Below are 19,847 nucleotides of genomic sequence, written 5' to 3' on the forward strand. Positions count from 1 at the left end.
ATTGAGCTTGAATGACTTGCTTCTCTAATAAGTCTGTGTGTGACCTTCTGCCTCCTTGAGCCTTCATTTCCTGGATTGTGGTGTGAGACTACTGATAATTCTTTAGCATAATTAATAGGGTGTATGAGATCATGTATTAAAGAAAATGCCTTGCATAAAATTGGTGCTAAATCTTAAAAGTAATTGATTATTTTGGCTTATGGTTGTGAATTGGTGAAATAAACATCACTTGTGGAGACTGGTGAATGTGCATATTTGAGTGTGGAAAAACTCATGAATTTTTGTGCAAAAAGTTGTAGTCTTGAAATACCTGTTTTCATACTGGTAACTCTGAATCTTAGATTATATATATAAACCTCCATAAACGATGGTGTTCTTCTGACCCTAAATTTAAGCAATGGTGAACAAATGTACCACATAAACTATGGCAAACACCACAATTTGAATCTAGAGAACTGGGCAAGTACTTAATTTTGTTGATCCCTGTCTTAAGTACCCAGTCCAGAACATGCCACATTCTTCTTGAGAATATTGGTTGTAGCATCTGATTCATGATAGGAGAGAGTTACAGCTTGTGGTATCAGAATGCACTGTAAATTCAGATGGTAGTTTAAGCAAGGTTAAATAGAGGACTTGGACTGAGTTTAAAGATGATCCATTAAATAGGTGAGTTCCAAAGAGAAGAGTAAGGACTCTGAGGCTACATGAAACCAGATATGAGGGTTTTGAAGTCTGTGTTGTTGATATTTGGCTAGTTTATGCAGCTGAGCAACAGGTGTTTTTTTTTTTTTTGTGTGTGTGTGTGTGTGCCTTGTACATAGGTTTTCTATATCTATAATAGGTTCTTATGGTGAAAAAACAACTAGATTTTGTTCATCAAGATTCTGGTCATCGAGTACCTTTGTTCATTCTTGTTTAGACAATGACCATTAACCAGAAGGATGATAAAATCATACAGTGAGTCTTTGAGCTCTAGCAAACTTGGGGGTTTTGTCTTTCATTTGAATTATTTCCCAACTTAATTCCTTTTTTCTTGCCTTTGAGTTAACTTCCAACCCTTGCAGCAACACAGCCTCTCCCAGGCCATTTGAATCAATTTTGCATGAAACTTTTTTGAGTTATTGTGATCCAGCTTAAGTCATCTTGGGATCTTTTTATCCGTGGACATTGAAAATTTTGTCCTAATTTTGAAATAAAGATAGAAATGGCACTCATTGGTATGATCTTCTGAAAGCTATCGTGTTTGTAGGCTGTGATCTGTAATTTTTTTAATTACAGCCTGAAAAAAAATGCAGTCTCATTCTTTTGTTTTCCTGTGTTGGATCCAATTTGTTAATCCTTGTTGTAGAAGACCAACTCATAAAAAGAAAAGAAGAGAGGAGAAAAGAACAGCAAAGTATGATATGGGCCCTGCCAGCATTCAACATGGGCTTTAGTTAACTCCTAGATTGAGTAATTGTTTTAGTAAGGGTTTGTCTTGACCATGACAAAAACACAAATTGGGGAGGAAAGGGTTTATTTGACTTACACTTCAGCATTGCTGTATATCACTGAAGGAATTGAGGACAGGAACTCAAACATGGCAGAATCTCAGAGGCAGGAACTGATGCAGAGGTCATGGAGGGGTGCTGCTTTTTTAATTACTTCCTCCAGCTTGCTCAGCCCATCTTCTTATAGAACCCAGGATCACCAGTGAAGGGGTGGTACCACTCATCATGGCTGAATCCTGCCCAGTTGATTAGTAAATGAGAAAATGCTTTACAGATAAATATCATGGAAACATTTCTGCAACTGAACCTTCTTGCTCTGATGGCTCTAGCTTGTGTCAAGTTGACACACAAACCAAGCAGTACAGCAATGGTCAGTAGCTTTCCTCTGACAGTGATCTTCCAATCCTGAGACCTGCTTCCTGCTTCCTAGCCTGGAAAACATGAAGAATATGTATGGATTGAATGATGTTGCATTTGAAAATGGCTATCACATGCTTGTTGGAAGTACTTTGCCCTTCTCTTCATTCTTAAAGCTATTTCTTGTATTTTTTCTCTTCCGTCTAAAAGAGTAACATGACATTTGATGTTTTAAGAAATGTAAGTGTGTGTTTTTTTCCTGCTCAGAAATAATTGTAAGTGCTTCAGTAGCTGTACTAGCACACGCCTGGAACACCTCAGGATGCACGCTGTCCAACCCGCTGATTTGTGCTTTCACCCATCGCTAAGTATTCCCTTAACTGCATTCTGTCATAGTTGCTTCTCTGAGATCTTAATTACTTCCTAATTGTCCACATTTCTTCTTTCGCTCTCTCTTTTCCTCTGGCTGGCGAAAGACAGATTATCAAAGACGAGCTCAGGAATTTTGCCACCTTGGAGTCATCACTAATTTCCTTCTTCCCTCATTATGAAGGCAGGGATATGCTCTAGTTTGCCATCTGATTTTCCACCTGGAATAATGCTTAGAACTCTTGAAATCTAAGCATCTCTGTAATCACATTTTTCTTCAAAATAAGCCATGCTAGCCAGGCGATGGTGGTGCACGCCTTTAATCCCAGCACTTGGGAGGAAGAGGCAGGCAGATCTCTGTGAGTTCGAGACCAGCCTGGTCTACAAGAGCTAGTTCCAGGACAGGCTCCAAAACCACAGAGAAACCCTGTCTCAAAAAAAAAAAGCAACAACAACAACAAAAAAACAAAAACAAAACAAAACAAAAAAACAAAAAACAAACAAACAAAAAAGCCATGCTGACTGGCTACTTCTAATGCCACTAGAGGGATCCATCCTTGAGTTTGTCCTGAATATTTTATACCATAGTGGGTGATAATCCTTTTCTACTTATTACACATAAGTCTTATGAAATATGAAGGATGTCCAAATAAATAATTATTTTCCTGTTCTGAGCATCTCATGTGGATAGATACGCGTTCAACTAAACAATATTTTGCTCAAGATTGCATTTGCAATTGGGGAAATACAAATAAAACAAGTTTTAAGCTCATGAAGTTTGATCAAGAGTTATGTTAAGAGCAATGAATAATGTATTTTACTCAACTTGTTTTTTGGGGTCAGTTTTTCATTTGTTTAGCACAAAAAACATGCCTGTGAGTCAGCTGCCTATCCATCTTCTTCACTGTGCTGCCTGCCATTGGGATTGCTCTGACCATGGTGGCTTTGCAGGTCTCAGGGAAAACACTGAGAGCCACCTTGGCACAGTAAGATTTGGTGCACATCAGGAGAACTTCCAGTTCTTGAAACCATTCAGAAATCACTGGGCATTACATGCTTCCTTTTTTAGTCTCGCTAATAGCCAGTGTTGGGCAATGAGATCTGGTCCTTGAATCCTTTCCTCACTTTCTTGTCCACATCTCTGTGTTTCTTCCCATTACACTTGATTGTGAGATAATGGTCTGACTGGCACTGGATGAGTTCTTTGGTCCTCTTTTCAACAATATTGGGTTTCACTAGATATCAGAAGGAAGCCATGATATCTAGCAGAAATAGTAAACATCTTGCAGGTAGAGAGAGTAAGAAGAGGAAGATCGTAACCATCGTAACCAATTTCTTTGTAAGTTATAACTTACTCATTTGTAAAATGGAATTGTTAATGCTAACTTTTCAGTCTGAGTATAAAGTTAAGTAAAATTTCAATGCATAGCTGATATTTAGTTCAATAAAATTTCAATGCATAGCTGATATTTAGTTCAATAATCATAAATGTTCCTGGACTAATAAGTACAATATTGATCACAATAACAGCAGCAAAAATAGTTATGCTTCTTTCCGCATTTTTGTGTTCATGAGTCAGTTTAGAGAGTACATGTACAGTGTAGAGATGAGGAGGCTAAGTCTCAGATAAGTTTAGAGTCTTTTCAGGCATCGTATTACCACTAACATGTTCTGGGGTAATCAAGTAGAAATATCCTAGTTCAAATTTCAGCCTTTGCATTCTGTCCCTTTCTTCTTCATCTTTTTTGTTTTATTTTTAAATTGATTTTTTGAGCAACATATTTTTCTTTGCTCCCTTCTTTTTCTCTCCCCTCCCCTTCTTCCCTCTCCTCTGGTCTCCATGCTTGCAATTTACTCAAGAGATCTTGTCTTTTTCTACCTCCCAGGTAGATTGGATCCATGTATGTCTCTTTTAGGGTCCTCATTGTTGTCTAGACTTTCTGAGATTGTGATTTGTAGGCTGGTTTTCTTTGATTCATGTCTAAAAACCACTTATGAGTGAGTACATATGATAATTGTTTTTCTGGTCTGGGTTACTTCACTCAGTGTGATGTTTTCTAGATCTATTCATTTGCCAGAAAATTTCAAGATGTCATTATTTTTTTCTGCTGTGTAGTACTCCATTGTATAAATGTACCACATTTTTTTTTTTAGCCATTCTTCAGTTGAGGGACATTTAGGTTGGTTCCAGGTTCTGGCTGAGAAAAGCAATATTACTATGAACATAGTTGAGCACATGACCTTGTGGTACAATTGAGCATCCTTAGGGTACATACCCAAAAGTGGTATTGCTGGGTCTTGAGGTAGGTTGTTTTCTAATATTCTGAGATATTGCCATACTTATATGCAATGGAGTATTCCTTTTACCCCATATCCTCTTCAGCATAAGTTGTCATCAGTGATCAGTGATCTTAGCCATTCTTACAGCTTAAAGATGGAATTTCAGAGTTATTTTGATATGCATTTTTGATGGCTAAGTATGTTGAGCATTTCCTTTCAGTCATTTTATATTCCTCTGTTGAGAGTTCTTCGTTTAGGTCTGTGCTTCATTTTTTATTAAATTATTTGTTCTTTTGATGACCAATTTCCTGAGTTCTTTGTATATTTTGGAGGTCAGTCCTCTGTCCGATGTGACGTTGGTGAAGGTATTTTCCCATTCTGTAGGCTGCTGTTTTGTTTTGTTGACTGTGTTCTTTGCTTTACAGAAGCTTCTCAGTTTCAGGAGGTCCCATTTATTAATTGTTTCTCTCTGTGTTTACTCTACTGGGGTTATATTTAGGAAGTAATCTCCTGTGCCAATGCTTTCGAGTGTTCTTCCCACTTTCTCTTCTATGAGTTTCAGTGTGGTTGGCTTTATGTTGTGGTCTTTGATCCATTTGGACTTGAGTTTTGTGCATGGCAATAGATATGGATCTATTTTCATTCTTCAATGATAATCTTACCAAATCTTACCAATCAACAGATTCAATGCAATGCCCCTTTCTTTAAAGGTTTGTGCAAATAACAACTTGATTAATGAATTTTCAAAGGATTTTTTTTTCTGCAGAATACATTAGCTTAGCGTAGCAGAGAAATATGGAAGTCAGTTGATTACAGACTTATTTAGTCAGAGGCTATTTTAAAAACTGTTTTTACCTATGAGTAATATGTTAAATTAATATAGTGGTACCACTGTATACCACACATTATGCTATATGTCTTGTATCTATAAACTTATATGATATTGCAATCTTTTGAATTATGTACTTGTCATAGTTATAACTGTCAAGTTAACACAAACCTAGATCCTTTGGGAGGAGGGAACCTCAGCTGAAGTTGCCTATATCAGATTGTCTGTGAGCCATTTTCTTAATTGTGAATTGATATGAAAGAACCCAGCCCACTACTGACAGTGCCATACCTCTGTAGGTGGGTCTGGGAAACCTAAGACAGGTAACTGAGCAAGCCAGGGAAGCACGCTAGTAAGCAGTTCTCTTAGACTCTTTCTACTTCAAGCTCCTGACTCAAGATCCTGCTCCTCCTTTTCCTACTGATGGACACTGGGTAAGTAAATCCTTTCCTCCCCATGGTGCTTTTGGTCAGTGTTTTATCACATTAACAGAGAAACAAACTAAGATAACACTACTTTTCCCAATTTATGAAAACTGACTTGGGATGATGAAACTGAGGTTCAAAAAAAAGCAAGTTGCCTGAAGATCACTGCTAATAAATGATAGTACTAGAACTGGAACCATATAATCTAGTATCCCAGTTTGTATTGTGGAAGCACCCTTCTCCTCTCAAAAATACATACGAAGGGGGAATTGCATGTGATGCCTTGGTAGATGTTTGATGCAGACACTTAAGAAAGACTCAGTGAGCCACAAAATGGCTACTTGTTACAAGGAGGGCCCCTTTGTTCTTCTAGGACACCCAGCAATCTTAGCCCCCGAAATAATCATACAGAAAATGTATTCATTTAAAAACTGCCTGGCTCATTAGCTCTAAACTCTTATTGGCTGATTCTTACTTCTTAATTTAACCCATTTCTATTAATCTGTGTATCACCACATGACTGTGGCTTACCAGCAAGATTCTAACCAGCGTCTGTATCAGGCAGGAGATCCATGGTATCTCCCACTCTGCCCTTTTCCCCAGCATTCAGTTTTGTCTTCTCCACCTACCTAAGTTCTGCCCTATCAGGCCAAGCAGTTTCTTTATTGATCAACCAATGAAAGCAACACATAAAAAGAAAGACCTCCTACACCAGCTACTGGGTATCTGAAAGAGAAAAGCACATGGAATACAGCTAATCCATGAGGGAAATAATCAGCACTTGGCCATTGTATTGGCTGGACATTAATGAGCCTACAATGTCCCTGGAGATTGCAGTCTGGCTCTATGAAGCTTCTGGTTTGAAGATTTTCAAGAAGAAACTGGAAATACCAGTGACTGCTATGCCAAACAGTGCTAGCGAATTCCTCCAAACTATTTCTAACAATACCGGACCAGGACTTCTCACGAGTAAGAGATGGGAAGCTGTGAGCAAGTGACCAGTCCTGGGATAAAGCCAGATTTTGAGACAGGTATGCAAAAGTAGCAGTAGACACTGGGATAGGTCAAGGAGATATATCCCAGGCTTTGTGTGAGCTAAGCGAGTTTGCTCCAGGTCAGGGATGGGGGCCTCCTCTTTCAGAGCATCAGTTACCCCCTTTACCAAATAGAAAGTTAGAATTTGTGAGTCTACAGGGGACTCCCCAACTTAGAATCCTAAATCCTTAATCTACTGATGTTTGGAGGAAATCACAATGGCAATGGCAAAAATGTTGTGAAATATTTCCAGTTCCCTGAATTAAGTGCTTTGGGGATTATCCATGAATCCTCACAGTGGCCCTGAGATAGGTGTAACTGTAGTCTTCACTCTACAGGTCCAGACTCGCTGAAGGTCTCACAACTACTACAAGTGAAATTAGATTTCACACTCACTTTATCCATTTCTAAGTACACAACAAAATAAGGATATTTGTATTTATTATTATGTATGTATGAATGTTTTCCTGCATGTATGTTTGCACAGTGCATGCATGCCTGGTGCCTCTGGATGCCTGAAGAGTAAATTGGATTCCCTGGAACTGAAGTTACAAGTAGGAGATTGTGAACTGATGTGTGAGTTCTTGGAACCAAACCTGGTTCTTTTGCAAGAACAAGTGTTTAAACCATGGGACCATCTCTTAAGCACACAAGTGCACATTTTTAAGTTACCCGAGAACTTTCCTTCCAGATATTGCTCCCCAAAGGTTTGTTGGCAGGTGAGAGAATACTTTCACAAAAACAACAGCAAAGGAATTTAAGGAAGTCTGTTTTTGCTCAAAGGTTGCTTGGATGAACAAGGAATGATGCTGCCTTATTAAAAATATTTCTAACTTTTTGTTTTCAAATTAGGCTGAGCTTGAATAAGAATGGAAATCACCCACATTTGTGTGGAGTAACATCCAGGTGGATTTCGTCTTGGGATTTGGGGAATTTTCTGCATTTTCACTAGTTTCACTGGGAGTGTCTATGTGACCTTGCGTACATGTAAAAGTCCTTCCTCCCCCCATGCATTGGACCTGTAGAGTGAGGCTAGCATTAGTCCTTGGTTTAAATTCTGGCAACCCTCACATTAGCTGTATGAGTTTGGCTTAATTATCCCAATTCAAATTCTCATTTGTATGGGAAGAAACATAATGGTACCTACACTGAAAGATTTTATATTAAAAGTCTCTGTGTATATGGGATGCTTTCAAAACTGCAATTTCTGTCAGATGTTTAAAGATAGCCAGAATGTAGACAGGCTTCTTGGGTCAGACCATTCTTGCCTTGTTTCTTTGCTTTCTCTCTCTCCTAGTTCTACGGTGAAGACATGGAAACAGTTCAGACACCCTGTGCTTTGGTGCTCACTCAGCCATTGCTGGGCCCGGGAGAATGAGTGTGATTGATGTGCTTGCATTGACTGACTGCACAAGATGAAAAGTTGTTTTTGCCCCCTCCCTTCCTTCTTTTAGTCCTGGGAATTATATTTTCCTCAGAGTTGTTAATGGAAAGCACTAGACCAAATTCCCTCAAATTGAATTTGGCTGCGTGCACTGTCAGCTATCCATCTTCTATCCTCTGTCTCCTACCCTCAAACCATAGTCTCTATGTTTATTCGCACAGTGATTCATGGGCTGCCAGGCTGAGCAGACATAGGGTGGGGTTTGGAGGAGAGCACACAATGTACCCGGGGTAAGGTTCTGCCTGTAGTTCTTGCTCACTGCTTGTCAATCAAGGTTCTAGGAAGCAGCACACAGCAAATGCACATGCCTCTGATACAATAAGGAGACAGGTGAGTCCTATAGATGTCCAATGAAACTGGAAATCACCATCAGGGTTATACTTTCTATTATATAACTGTTGTGTGCCTGCCTTTGGGGAGGTCGCTTTTTTCCCCTAGAGCCACCATATGTCCACATGTCAGTAGGTAATATACCAAACCACTTCTTTGCTTTGGAAGGAAGAGTTACATCTACTCACTTAATCACTGTTCATTTGCTCTGTTAAAGATATTTAAGTGCCTACAGTACTGTGTTCACAAGAGATGTTTCAACATGGAACAGGACTTACTGTTCTGTTTTCTGAATAGTGAGTCTAAAAGGAAGACAGGTAATGGGTAATAACATGCAAAAGCTTAGGGTCATTTGAAATATTAGACAAATAGTGAAAATAGTCTGGCTCTTGGAGTCAGGAAAACAAGAATGTTGTGGGGTATTTGATTTCCAGGAGTCTTAAGTTCCTAGCTGGTATAACCTTCTTTGCTGGGTTGGTATAAAGATCATTGAACAGTACCCAGACCCTAAAAGACATACAGCAAATGGTAACTATTATTAATGATGGTGATAGTGTTAATAATGGATGAGAAAGTGCTTTCTAAGCTACAAAACCCTATGCAAATATAAGGAATCATTATAATCAGGTTACATAGAGACTCCTTTTACAAAAGGTTCTAATAGCAATCAGCATCCTGAGGGGCTAGAATAATACAACAATATTATTATCCAGGAGTCGAAGGACTTCGTGTTTGAATAGCACTCTTTCAGTTTTAACATATAGCCCTGGCGTGGAGGAGCACTTAGAGACCTTATTAATGCAGGCTGGCCTGTACATTGGTCGGTAAGTACTATATTCAATTTGTTGTAAGAGTTTTTGTCTTCATTAGTAGCACTTTAGTTTCCCTTAAGTAAATGATGATTTATATAAAATTGCCCCATTTTATTTGACCTAAGTTCAAACCAAACTATTCTGTGCCGACACCTGCTATCAGGTTCAGGGCCGACAAATGACTATTCTTCTTGCTGTGTTAAATGCACAGTAATCCCTTGTCAATGGGGACTTGGCCAACTGTGGATTTGTGATAATGGGATTTGTATTTATAAACCAACATGTTAAAATGTGTGTTATTTTTATATATGGGTTTTTCAGATACAGTCTCTTTAACGGTGTTCTATTCTGGTCCTGTGGGTACCATGGCGTTCTACAGAACAGGATATAAAAAGAGATTGTTCATTTTCACTTTCTGGTAGAGGGATAAAACATTGTCTTTCATAGTCTGCACCCTCGCCACAACACTACTTCACTTATCTATTTATTTAGATTTATTAGTTTTATTTTATGCAGATGAACATTTGCCTGCATGTATGCATGTGCTCCATGTGTGTACCTGATGCCCATAGAACCTGAAATGAAAGTCCAATCCCCTGTAACAGAGGTAGGGTGGCTGTGAGTTACCATGTGGGTGTGGGACCTGAACCTGGAGGTTCTGAAAGAGGAGCAAATGCATTTAACTGTTGATTCACCTGTTTAATCTCTACAAGAATATTTTAGAAACAACGTTATCCACGGGAAGGGCAAATGTTTCAATTGGTAAAGTATTCACTTTGCAAGTATGAGGGCCTGAGTTAGATCCACAGAGAACTCTTGCTGAGATAAAAATGCTCACACATACTATTGCACACCTCTAGTTCTGACACTGGGAAGACAGAAACACAAATATCCCTGGAATTGCAAGGTATCTGCTCTGGCTGAACTGCTGTGTTCAGGTTCAATATAAGACCCTATGTCAGCAAATCATGGAACCATTGAGAGAGACACCCAACACCAAGTTCCAGATTCTAAATATACGTGCATATATGTTTATGTTCCCATGCACACACATACACAGAATCACATAAATACACACACATACAAACACACACTGAAACAAACAAACAGCTTACCCATTACTAATATTGGGAAAACTAAGAAGGCAAATAGAAGATTCAACCTTATATTTACCTCCCCCAGCATAGGAGGTTAGTTAGTTTATTCTCTAAGATTCAGGGTGAAGGTCCCATAGTGGAAAACAAGTGTACAAAATACCTTTGTCAGTTCTTAACTTCACAGCAGTTTCCTGGACACCCCTTTGTTTTGCTTTGTTTACATGGTGCCTCCCTTAGCATTGAGCTTAAGATTAAGCTGTGAATGTATTTGGTTATGAGTGCATCCAAGTATAGTACTTATATTTCAAAGTGCATATTTTGATAAAGATTGTAGATCTCTCAAAGCTTTTCTTATTGAATATTGTACTTTTCCAAGGTCGAGGAATTGCTACATAAACATTTCAAGAGTTTTGTTCTCTTTTATTCTTAGTAGTGGCTTGTGCCCACTTGCAAATTGTTGACTATATTAATGTCATTTTCTATTCGCCCTCATTTTCTGTATGGTCCAGTTGTGGCATGGAATTGGTATTCTATTCACAAGCAAAACACTGAAGAAATATAATTGAGGTTGTATATTAAAATTGCATACATTGTATGGTTTGGAAAGAACTATACAGATATCAGCCTATAAAAACAAGACAGGGCATTGCAGAGGTTCCTTTTGCAGATGCATGGAGTGTGACCTACAGTCGCTCTTTTCTCAAGGTTTCTGAAATTCTGAGGCTAAAAATAATGCTAGGTACACTCTATATACCAGGGCAACAGAAACATTTGTGATCTTAAAACAAAGTGTTTCTATGAACTTCCTTACATTATACGATAGTTTTATCAGTTTATGAAACATTAAGCAGAAAGGGGAAGTGCGTGGATTTGGTTTCTTGGGGATCTGAATGACCTTGGAGTGAACGCAGCATCTCAAATCTGAGAATATCCTCTTGAGGGAAGGTACATATATGAAAAGAACATGACTTACTTTTTAATGGCATATCATGAGGAGGGATTTTCACAAGAGTTTCATAAACAATCATCTATTGCTACAATGATATTAAAAGGGTGAAAGAAACAAATACAAAACATTTATGAGACAAATCTGAAAATGAGTAGAGAAGTTTTTACAATTCATGTGTGATAGAACCGGTGTGATCACCTAAATCTTTCTCCCATGGTGGATGGTTTCCCAAAGTCCTGGATTGCTTTTTCTACTTAGTTTCTCAATCCTCATCTGTGAAATGGGCAACCTGGCTTTTACGGGAAACTGATGAAAGAAACTGCAAGCAGCAAGCCTGGTTTTCAATGCCCTTCACTCATGTATATTGTAGTTACCAGGAAACAGCGTAAAACAGTGAGTCTGTAAGACAGTTTGATTCTGCATAGAAACCGCTTTGCTGACCCCAAAGCTCATGGAGGAGGAAGATGGTGCTGCTTGTATCAAAGGCTTCTTCTGGGTATGGGATGCTCATCAAGGGTAAGATCACAAACATGGCTAAGGAGTGGCACCGGAAGAATGAAAGCATATGTTGGGTCCCCTTATTACAATAAAATCCTGTTTCTCAATCCTAAGTGTAGTAGAAGAACATTCTTAGCACCCCCAATAGACTGGTTTTATTCATTTATTTTTTATTTAAATTTATTCATTTATTTTACATCCCAACAGAAGTTTCCCCTTCCTCCTCTCCCATTTCTTCTTCTTACCTCTGCCTTCCCAATCCACTCCTCCTCTGTTTCTCTTCAGAAAGGGGAAGGTCTCCCATGGGTGTCAACAAAGTATGGCGTATCAAGTTGAGGTAGTACTAACCTCCTCCCCTTTTATTAAGCCCGGGCAAGACAGCCCATTAAGAAGAATAGGTTCCTGGAATCCAGCCAAGGCACTAGGGACAGGCCCTGCTTTCACCACCAGGAGTCCCACAAGTAGACCAAGTTACAGAACTATCATCCATATGTAGAGGGCTTAGCTTGGTCACAGGCAGGCTCCCTAGCAGTCAGTCCTGAGTCTGTGGGTTCCTGTGAACCCAAGTTAGTTGTTTCTGTGAGTTACCCTGTGGTGGTCTTCACCCACTGACCCCTACAATCCTTCCTCCCTCTCTTCAATAGGATTCCCTGAATTTGACCCAGTACTTAACTGTGGATCTCTGCATCTGTTTCCATCAGTCCCTGGATGAAGGCTCTCTGATGACAACTGGGGTAATTACCAATCTTGTTGCAGGAAACAGTTAGTTCAGGCTGCCTACCCACTATTGCTGAGCATCTTATCTGTGGTCATCTGTGCAGTTTGGTGGGAGTTTCCTTTGCACCAGGTTTCTAACTGACACCAAAATGCACCCCCCCCCATCAAGACATCTCTGTCATTCTCTCCCTCCTCGCCCCCTTCAATCCAATCCCTCATGTTCCCATCACTGCTTGTCCCCAGTCAAACCAGGAGATCTCTGAAGATCACAGTACAGATAGGTGAAGCCTTACATTTTTATTCCAGCTGTCTGTTGACTGACTGTCCATGAGGAGAAGCACACTAGAATATTTCTTTCTTTCAACTGTAATGATATTTCATTTGTATTTTAATAAATAAAACTTGTTTGAGGATCAGAGAGTGAAATAGTCCACCGGTCAGTCTTACAAACCAGGCAGTGATAACACACCTTAATCCTAGTAACCACACTAGTTTGCCATAGAAACTGGGCAGTAATGGTGCATGCCTTTAATCCTAGCCCTAGAGAGAAATATAAGATGGGAGGAGACAGCTCTCAGACACAGTCTCATTCTGAGATTCCTGGAGTCAGGGTCGCCATTTCAGACTGAGGTAGAGGCAAGAGCTAGTGGCTGGTTGTTTTGCTTTTCTGAACTTCAGGTTGAACCCCAATATCTATCTCTGGGTTTTTGTTAATTGTGATACATTCTATAAAGTAGATATTTCAATATCTGTTTTCAGCAAGGGTTTATGATAACCTCAAAAGAGCAACAAAAGGAAAGAAGTCTGCCTGCATTATTTTATTATTAATATTTTTTGCTCATCATTGACACTGTCATTTTCACCACTGTGCATTCTAATTAAGATGTCTACTGAGCTGGCTGGGCTGACTGCACGAAGTCACTAGTTTCATGAAATTTAATCTGATCATTTATTAAATAAACATGCAGTGGGTGCCTCCAGTCTGTTAGGAGCTGTACTAGGTTTTGAGAGATGAGTAAGACAAGGCCTATGGCCTCAAGGAGTTTACAAGGGGAAATGAGAAGAGACTTTGGATAAGAACAGAACAGAGCTCAGTTGTGTAATGTGTCAGGAGCACAGAGCAAGCAGAATGCTCCACTGACTTGTCACAGTCTACAAAGGTAAATCCTCTGCTTAGGAAAGTGCTGTGGAGGAGCTCACCGAGCATCACCTACACACAGCCGGCAAGAGGTAAGAATACCTGCCAAACAGTTCAAGAGGCTCGCAGCCCATGTTGTCTTCTCTCTTGACTGAGCTTAGATGCTTGCTTGGCCATGCTATATCATCAGAGTGTGGCAGATACTCCTGGGAGTGTTTGTTAGCCAAACTCTTAGAAATGTTTTCATTAATATATGTGATTTCTAATTTTTCTGAGCACAATTGGAGGTTGAACTCTATCTTAGTAAGGGTTTCTGTTGCTGTGAAGAGACACCATGATCACAGCAACACTTATTAAAAGAATCATTTAATTGGGGTTGGCTTACAGTTCATAAGTTTAGTCCATTGTCATCAATGCAGGCAGACAAGATTCTGGAGAAGGAGCTGATGGTTCTACAGCCAAACTGGCAGGTAGAAAGAAGAGAATGCCACACTGGGTGTAGTTGAAGCATCTGAGACCTCAAATCTTGCCCCCAACGACACACTTAATTCAACAAAGCCACACCTACTCCATCAAGGCCCTGGCACCTAATAGTGCCACTCCCTATGAGCTTATAGGGGTCATTTTATTTCAGACCACCACCAACTCCTAACCTCTTTCTCACTGGTTGGCTTAAAAGTAGTTCAGAAGGAGAAATGGTGAATGACAGTGGTGGCCCATAGTCCCCACCAGGGCCAACTCTCCAGAGGTCTCTTCTTCCCTCTCCCACATCACCTGGCCACATTTGGATGGTCACTGTCCCATCAGTCTGCATCACAGAAAGCCTGCAATGAGTTGAGACCCATGCCATTTTGAGAAGCAGAATGGCTATTAACAAAACAGAAAGTATTCTTGTTTAAGCCCCTGAAGATTTGTGTTGTCCCCAAAGCAGGCTGTAACTAATGTTAACCGATGCTGAAACAAAGCTGAGGCAGAGATGGTGAGATTGAATGCAGTAAGGTCTGAATGTTTGCTTACCCCTAGTTTATCTGTTTTAACCTAATCCCCAGTGTGGTTGTATTAATGCAAACAATGAATGTATAAATTATTAACCACTCAGCAATGGGATAAATGCCCAATAAAAGTACGTCAGATTGAGGGAGTTTTTTTTTGTTCTGCCCTTGTTACCACATGGAGATGCAGCAAGAAGGAAGGCACTACTAATGAGACGGGGTGTCTTGACCAGACACAGAGTCAGCAACTTAGTCTTAAGTACATCTTCTTGAACTGTGAATAGCAATTCTACAGTATTTATAAATCATACAGTCTAGGCCTTTTTGTTACAGTGACCTAAATGAGTTAATACAGCAACACTTGGAATTTAAAGAAAAGAATTGTTTACTTTTATTTATGGGTATTTGTGTATCCACCTGTGTGTATGCCACTATTGACCAAGACCAGGAGAGGGCATCACATCCCCTCAAGCTGAAGTTATAGGTGGTAAGTTTCAGTGACCCCCCCCATCCCATGTGTGTACTGGAAATTGGACTTGGATCATTTCAAAGAGCAGAAAACACTCTTAACTGCTCAACCATCCTTCCAGTCCTAAACATCTTTTTAATATTTATTCTACCCCTCTCTATTTTACTTTAAAATGAATTTTGAGCTTGCCTTGACTTATTATGTAGCACAGGCTGGCCTCAGTCTTGTGATTCTCATCTCAACTTCCCAAGCACATTTTTTTTTCAGTTGTATACTGCAGGCTACCTCACCTAGTTTCTTGTAAAGGCGCTGTTGACACTCTGTGAAGGGTTAGGGGGACATCAGAGTTCCTGGTATACTTGTTCACCCTTCCCCAAGCCCAATTTCCCACAGATTCAGGCTTCCCCAACCAGCATTTTTTCACTTTTGAAACTGTGTCAGACCTTTGTTTCCTGAAGCTTGACTGTCTCCCATGAGCAACCACATCACTAATTCTCTCCTGGAGTTGTTTATCTTCAGCTGTATGCTTTTTACAAAATACCTAATCAACAGTGTTTGGAAAAACTTAGTAAATCTTGCCTGTGTTTTTATTACATACTAGATTAAACTTGTCAGAGAATTCAGGCAGGTTCCAAAGACTCATTTTGACTTTGATCACAGATGGAAAGAACCACCTGGCATATCAGTTGTTTTATTCTTACATTTCTGCTGACTAGCCAGCTACCCAATGTCTTGCAATGCCTGGGAGACAAGTCTTAGGAATGGCTCTGTAGAGCAATGTTACAAAGGGCCATTAATCTTCTTGAACTAGACCTTGAACGAGTCACTAACTTCTTGGTATTTGATTGCCTAAGTTATCATAGTGGGAAGATAGAGTACAATTTACTGTTCTGAAAATTCTTATCTGGTTACTATCCTACAGTAAGTGCTGTGGATATTTAAAGAGGCAAAATATGATGACCAGAAGGTCTCTATGGTAGCAGTATCTGATTTGGTGCTCTCTTGAGATACTGGGCAATGTCAGCAAGCTGCAACTGTCAGTCAGTCCCTAAATCAAGAAGATGAGCAGATCATGGTGTGTTGCTGATTTGTGATGTTTGTCAGGTCAGGTGCATTAAATACATTTTGATGAATGCTTTTCAACTGACAATGTGTTTATCTGGATATGGCCCTTGTAGTAAAAGGAGAAGTATTTCTATATATGGGCCATGACTTCAGTCATGTGGCTTGAAGACTAGTGGAGGCAGCTAAGTAAGAAAATATGTCAGCTATTGTACATCAGAGTCAGAAATCATTAACTATCAGGATCCATTCCAATTGGCATGGCTCCAATAGGTTTAGTTCATATTTAAGTAGGTGGATATGAAAGAAAATAGCCTACCTCTTATAGAGTGAGATCCCATAAAGACATGATATGCATGCCTATGCAGATCGAGTGGGTTAGGAGTAAAAGTTTATTCATGGCTGTGGATGAAGCTTGTCTGCATTAAAGGGGCCAATGGTTAGTGATGTGTAAGGTCTCTAATGAACAGCCAGCCTGTCTGCCCAACATATCTATGTTAAACCCTCAGCACTGATTACAAACCATCTGTATAGCAGTCCCCTTTCCAGTTTCCCCATCCCTTTCTTACATTCTTATCCAGCCCATTCAGCTTCAAATACATCCTATTCTTACATTCTTATTGTGTGTATAATGCTTGCTTTCAGTATCAGCTACAACCAAATTAATCCATTGCTCTATTGCCACATGTTCTATGCATATTTACGCGGGTTCTATCCCAGGCTACAATGATTATTGTCCATCTTCACAAGGAAAAGTAGGAGGAGAGTACACTTATCTAGATTCTTGTCTCACTGTTGCCATAAACAAGTTGTATTGCTGTAAATAATTCTGCTTATTCCATCTTCACTGTGGCTTACTTGTAGAGTGGGATAATTATGACAGTTTGTAAGGCTCTGAAAGAATGAAATAAGAGGACATGTGTGAAGTGCTTGCTTTATTTATCTTACTATACACAAGCTATCCCATCTATCTTTTACTATCGATCATCTCTTGATTAACAAATGTTTGAAAAATTAGCTAGAAATTGACCTGTTACTGCACGAACAGTAGATAACGTAGGGTAGGTGTGGGCAAGACTAGGGGAGCAACGAAAGGTAACATGCATTTCAGACCAGCATCAGGATGATTCAGTCACCTGTTAAACCAGGACAGAACCTAAACATACTTTTGATTTAGGTATTGAGAGTGATGATGCTATACCTAATGCGCAAATGCAAGCATGCATGCATACATAGATACTTAAATAATACACATATACATATGAATGTGCCAGGAATTACCTACCTCTTGCAGAGATGAAAACTTTGGAGAGAATAGGGTGACCCTAAAACTATTCAAGGAGCAGATAAGAAAAATATTAACTGGGCAGACTGTTCACATCTTTAATTTCAATCTCAGGAGCCCAGAAGCAGGCAAATCTTCCAGGTTGGTCGAATAGCAAGTTCCAAGCTAGCCAGGCTAGTGAGCACCTGTCTTTAAGAATGGTGCAGGAAGCCCGGCAGTGGTGGCGCACGCCTTTAATCCCAGCACTCGGGTGGCAGAGGCAGGCAGATCTCTGTGAGTTCGAGGCCAGCCTGGTCTACAAGTGCTAGTTCCTGGACAGGAACCAAAAAGCTACGGAGAAACCCTGTCTTGAAAAAAAAAAACGGTGCAGGAAAAAAAAAAAACTATAATTGCTTGACACTTGAGAATACTGCTATTTTAGAGGATTCCCAGTTCCATCTTCAGAACACACGTTGAGTGACTTGGGTGACTTATAAAGTGCCTGTAAACACACACACGCACACACACACACACACACACACACACACACACACAGAGAGAGAGAGAGAGAGAGAGAGAGAGAGAGAGAGAGAGAGAGAAAGAGAGAGAGAGATATTAAGAAAGGCAATATTATAATATTAGCAGGGCTTTTCATTTTGTTTCAAGGGTGAGGCTGGGGGAAGAATTCTCACATACAGGCAGGGTTTTGCATGGTTCAGATTTACAAAAAAACGCTAAAAAGAAAATATATCTAAGCTTCCTTATCATAGTGTCCAAGTAGGGAATATGGTGTTAAGAAAGATGAGACTTCAAAGCTGCCTGTAGTCTAACTCCATGAAAGAGTCAGACTTCTTCCCTATTCCAAAGTGATGCTCTGGGTACATTGAGTGGGTCAGTGGAGAAAAGAATGATGCTTTACCAGCAGGAGAATCCTTCTAAGTGTGGACTGAAAGGTGTTCCTCTGCACTGTTGAGAACACATGTCACAAGAGATGGAGTAAGAGTTGTAAATTCCCCAATACACACACACACACCCACCCACCCACACACACACACACACACACACACCACACCCCTGCAGTACACTGATCTCATTAGCGCCTTTCCTTACAGAAACTAAGGAGAAGCAGAAGGCAAGAAAAGCAGAGTGACTTGCCCATTCTGTGAAGGTCAGTATCCTATGGCAAGAAACACATAACACACAGGGTGGCGATGATGCAGGAGGAAATTGAGACGAACAAGGTGACATGCAAAACACAGAAACCCAGTAAGATTGTGCATCGTAGTGTTGCAATTTATATATTAAATGTCCCAAGTTCATATTTTTGAATGTTGGGTCACAATGAAGCAGTGTTCTGAGGGTCTTTGAAAGAGGAATTAATTATGAGGATTTTGACCACATGAGTAGATTTATTCTATATATGGATTCATATATAGAACTTAATGGACTATTAGCTAGAAGGTGAAACCTATCTGGAGGAAGCAGGTCACTGTGCATTCCCTGGAATACTCTCCCCTGCACCTTCCTTCCAGGTTTCTGGCCACTGGGGAACAGACAGCTTTGTTCCACCTCACATTTCTTAATGTGCTCTTTGTGTCCCATAGTCCTTTAATCACAGAGACAAGCCTACGGCAGACTAAACCATCTGAGCCCAAGTGGAAAAATGTGTTTTCTCCTATAACTGATCTTCCCAGATATGTTGTCATCATAATGGAGCCTTGACTAACATAATTAGACTTGCCTGATTATGTCCTTGCGTGTCCTTTGTAGGCAACACTTTATTATTTATCTAGTAAGCAATATTCCTAAGTGGGTTTTTCTTTTCAACAGGTAAGGATCAGAGAGTCTGAGACATGGGTGGAGCTAAAGTTTATCCTAAGCACTTAGTCCCAATATTCTCATATTTTATGTTGTGCTGTGTGGTCCTATTCTTGTATAAAAGTGGTTCTCAAGGTATGAGTCGAGACCCCCTGGCATCAGACAACTTTTTACAGAGGCCATGTATCAGATATTCTGCATATCAGATATTGACATTACTATTCAAAACAGTAGCAAAATTACAGTTATGATGTAGCAACAAAAATATTTTATGCTGGGGTCATTACAATATGAGAAACAGTATTTAAGAGTTGCATAATGGAGGTGGGTCTTATATCTTATCTGTTGATTTCATTGGTTAATAATAAAGAAACTGCCTCGGCCCTCATAGGACAGAAAATTAGGTAGGCGGAGTAGACAGAGGAGAATGCTGGGAAAAAGAAGCTGAGTGAGTGAGTCGCCATGATTCTCC

The 19,847-nt window shown here is 39.8% G+C and overlaps 1 protein-coding gene across 1 annotated transcript in view; it reads left to right on the forward strand.

The window, feature by feature from the left end:
- Positions 1 to 19,847, forward strand: part of LOC126507945 (astrotactin-2-like) — a 219,576-nt gene that overhangs the window by 38,848 nt on the left and 160,881 nt on the right. The window lies entirely within an intron of this gene.

The sequence above is a fragment of the Alexandromys fortis genome, unplaced genomic scaffold (genome assembly GCF_014885135.2).
Source record: "Alexandromys fortis isolate MF-2015 unplaced genomic scaffold, M_Fortis_MF-2015_v1.1 scaffold_73, whole genome shotgun sequence".
NCBI lineage: Eukaryota > Metazoa > Chordata > Mammalia > Rodentia > Cricetidae > Alexandromys > Alexandromys fortis.